We start from the raw sequence: 5000 nt of genomic DNA on the forward strand, positions 1-5000 counted from the left end.
CCCGCCCTCACTAACGTTACTTTTATCTAGGGGAATGGTAGAAAGAGGAGTTGGAACAGGATGGACTCTCTACCCCACTCTTGTAAGAGGCCTCGGCCATGCAGAAGCCTCAGTAGACTTAAGTATTTTTTCGCTCCACCTGGCAGGAGTCTCTTCTATCTTAGGAGCTGCGAACTTTTTTTCCACTGTAATTAACATGCCCCTAATACCCACATTCTTAGCTAACAAGGATAGTGAGATTGTAGACACTACAAGAAACTATCGAGCTTTACCTGACTCAAGCCCCAGTCTGGTAGAAAGCCCGGAAGGGACACTTTCTTTAGGGAATAGGTGGTTCTTTTCGTAGCCTCCTTAAAGAATTTTTAAGTGATACACTGCAAAGAGTAGTTGATAATATATACTAAAGTGAGTATAGCAATGTGATATCTGGTGTTCCTCGAGGTAGCATTAAGGCCCATATCCTTTTATACTATATATATACATGATATGTGGTTTGGCCTAACAAACAAGCTCGTTGCATATGCAAATAATGCTACTTTCTTTGCCTCAATTCCATCTCCTGGGTTGCTGAATCTTCTGTTTCTTCTTCAGTTACACAAAAAATTACTTATTGAGAAAGTCTATCAAGATTTTCTAATTTTACCTTGTTTCAAATATTGTTTCCTGCCCAGTCTTCAGCTATTGACATTAAAGACGTTAGACAAAAATTTGTGGTGTATTAAATTTCTTATTCTTGAACAAGATATTCAGTTAATTCTTTATACATGTTGCATGAGATTGTTAATAATTTGAACTATCCTTTGCATTCAGACTATTATAATAATTTTTATTATTATTATTATTATTATTATTATTATTATTATTATTATTATTATTATTATTATTATCGTAATCTTGATAATTATAATTATTTTTATTATTATAATTATTATTATTATTATTATCATGATTATTATTATTATTATTATTATTATTATTATTATTATTATTATTATTATTGTAATCATGATTATTATTATTATTATTATTATTATTATTATTATTATTATTATTATTATTGTAATCATGATTATTATTATTATTATTATTATTATTATTATTATTATTTTTATCATTATTATTATTATTATTATTATTATTATTATTATCCTAATCATGATTATTATTATTATTATTACTATTATTATTATTATTATTATTATTATTATCCTAATTATTATTATTATTATTATTATTATTATTATTATTATTATTGATGTTGTTGTTGTTATTATTATTATTATTATTATTATTACTATTATTATTATTATTATTATTATTGTCATTATTATTAATATTATAATTATTATTATTATTATTTTTATTGTTATTATTATTATTATTATTATTATTATTATTATTGTTACTATCATTATTATTATTATTATTATTATTATTATTATTATTATTATTATTATTATTATTATTATTATTTTTACTATTATTATTTTAATTATTATTATTATTATTATAATTATTATTATTATTATTATTATTATTATTATTATTATTATTATTATTATCATTTTTTGTTTTTCAATTCTATTATAATAATTTTTATTATTATCATTATCATTATTATTAGTATTATTATTATTATTATTATTATTATTATTATCGTAATCTTGATTATTATTATTATTATTATTATTATTATTATTATTATTATTATCATAATCATGATTATTATTATTATTATTATTATTATTATTATTATTATTATCGTAATCATGATGATTATTATTATTATTATTATTATTATTATTATTATTATTATTATTACTATCATAATCATGAAAATTATTATTATTATTATTTTTTTTTTTTTCATTATTATTATTATTATTATTATTATTATTATTATTATTATCATTATTATTAGTATAATTATTATTATTATTATTATTATTATTATTATTATTATTATTATTGCTATCATTATTTTTATTATTATTATTATTATTATTATTATTATTACTATTATCATTTTTATTATTATTATCATTATTATTATTATTATTATTATTATTATTATTATCATAATCATGATTATTGCTATTATTATTATTATTAATACTATTATTATTACTATTATTATTATTATTATTATTATTATTATTATTATTATTTTTATTATTATTATTATCCTAATCATAATTATTATTATTATTATCATTATTATTATTATTATTATTATCATTATTATTATTATTGATGTTGTTGTTATTATTGATATTATTATTATTATTATTATTATTATTATTATTGTTGTTATTATTATTATTAATATTATTATTATTATTATTTTTATTATTATTATTATTACTATTATTATTATTATCATTATTATTATTATTTTTATTATTATTATTATTTCAATTATTATTATTATTATTATTATTATTATTATTATTATTATTTTACATTATTGATATAATTATTAATATTATTATTATTATTATTATTATTATCATTATTATTATTATTAATATTATTATCATCATCACCATCATCATCACCATCATCTTCATCATCATCATTTTCATTATTATTATTATTATTTATTATTATTATTATTATTATTATTATTATTATTACTATTATCATCATTATTATTATTATTATTATTATTATTATTATTATTATTCTAGATTATTATTATTATTATTATTATTATTATTAATATTATTATTAGTAGTAGTAGTAGTAGTAGTAGTAGTAGTAGTAGTAGTAGTAGTAGTAGTATTATCATTTTATGTTTTTCAATATTATTATTATTATTATTATTATTATTATTATTATTATTATTTTATGATTTTCAATATTATTATTATTATTATTATTATTATTATTATCATTTTGTGTTTTTCACTACTATTACAATAATTTATATTATTATTATTATTATTATTATTATTATTATTATTATTATTATAATCATAATCTTGATTATTATTATTATTATTATTATTATTATTATTTTTATTATCATTATTATTATTATCATTATTATTATTATTATTGTTATTATTATTATTATTATTATTCTGGGAGTAGACCCTCTTTCAAGCAGGTTTTATTGAAAGTTATTGCTGCCTCAGTGGCGTTAATTTTGTAATTAACTTTTTCTATTGTTTTTATTATCTCTTTCTCTTCATTTGAACAATCCACCAGTAACTGGGAAAGGGACATATCAATAGGAAGGTGATGAAGACCATATCATTTACAATTTGTCTTTAATATATCACAACACATTGTAAAAGTACAGGAAATATGTACAAAGTATAAAGCACTATCACAATGTTAGTGCACACAAAGTAATGGTCACTTTTGTACAAAAATTATAAATTACGTGGAGTTAAGTTTAACACATCCTTCGACTCAACCGGTTTCGAGCAGTGAGAAAGTTTTCTGCTCATTGTCAAGAGTGAACTGAAATACAGGTGTTGTTTTGATGGCTTATATACGGAGTCCTGCTTCGACATTCCATTTTCAGTGGTCAAGAACCGCCCTAGGGAGGAGACCATTAATCCTAGGAAGTAGTGGCCTCTGCCTCGCTGGGATGTTTGGTGGGATTATTGACTCTGGTTCTGTCAGGAGATAATCCATGTTTTGACCTTCGGCTATATCAGTCCTGTCATAGTTGTTATTGCCTGGACTATTGTTGGTGGTGGACCTTATACATGTTGGCAATAAGGTCCCTTCTTGCGTGGTGTTGAGGTTAGATCTTTGTTGTTGAATAAAAAGAGCTTCCATTATCCGGAGACGTCTGCTGTCAGGGGCACGGCCGATGATGGTTACATTTTTCACTATATGCTCCCTTGTTGTCTTGAAATTATGTTTTTGGAGGCAATGCATTTTCATTGCACCCTGTTGCACGTGGCAAGATAATCTCTTGGAAAGACGCATCGTCGTCATCCCGATGTAGGTGCCAGGATATTCCTGGACAGGGCATTTATATCGGTACACTACGTTCGTCTTCTTCAAGTCATCTTGCATGGCAGGGGCAGGGTTGTTTTTCATTATCAAGTCTCGTGCTTTTGCTGATTGGTAATAAATTATGAGGTTGATTTCAGTATCCTCTGCCGTGGCAAAAACGTTGTTTTTTATTATATTTTTCAGTCTTTTCTTCTTCTTTGTAGTTTACGCTCATAATGCCTTTATAGTATAGATTTATTTTTGCTGGCGTGTTGGTATCATCAGGGCCTTCATTCTGGTACCATTTCTCGATTTCTTTTTTGATTTGCGAATTAATGTCCTTATTCGTGAAGCCATTATTCACCAGAATTTTAGTAATTCTGTCAAGTTCCTCGTGGGTGCCTCTCCACGAAGAACAGTGAGAAATGGCTCTCCGAATAAAAGCCTTAATGGTGGCAGTTTTATACCGGCTTGGGCACTCGCTGTCACCATTCAGACATAGACCAAGATTTGTTGGTTTTACGTACACCGAGGTATTAAAGCTATTATTGCTTGTTTCTACAAGGACATCAAGGAAGGGGAGACGTCCTTGGAGGCTGTACTCTAGGGTGAACCTGAGCGAGCTGCATTCCTCGAAAATTCGGCGAAGTTCTTCTATGCTCTCCTGATTGGCCGTTTTTATGAAAGTATCGTCAATGTAGCGCACATAGAGGTCTGGTTTGCTGATTTTTCGAAAAACTCTCTCCTCGACTACTCCCATATAAAAATTAGCAAAGAGGACGCCTAAAGGAGACCCCATAGCGACTCCATCTTTCTGAATATATATATGGCCCTTATGGGTAGTGAAAGGGGCTTTCTTGGTGCATATTTCTAATAGTGCACGGAGAGAGGCCTCGGGGATGTTGAGAGTGGGTGTAGTTGTATCCCTATAAACTCTGTTCATTATTAAGTTTATTGTTTCATTCACGGGAACGTTAGTAAATAGGGACTCGACATCCATGGAGGCAATAACTCCGTCACTTGTGGAATTTCTCAGTTTTTCT

The 5000-nt window shown here is 24.8% G+C and overlaps 1 pseudogene; it reads left to right on the top strand.

The window, feature by feature from the left end:
* The window catches only part of LOC137646434 (cytochrome c oxidase subunit 1-like), a 5252-nt pseudogene extending 1365 nt beyond the window's left edge, over positions 1 to 3887 (top strand).
* Positions 3888 to 5000: the final 1113 nt, after the last annotated feature.

The sequence above is a fragment of the Palaemon carinicauda genome, chromosome 9, assembly GCF_036898095.1.
Source record: "Palaemon carinicauda isolate YSFRI2023 chromosome 9, ASM3689809v2, whole genome shotgun sequence".
In the NCBI taxonomy this organism is placed as follows: domain Eukaryota; kingdom Metazoa; phylum Arthropoda; class Malacostraca; order Decapoda; family Palaemonidae; genus Palaemon; species Palaemon carinicauda.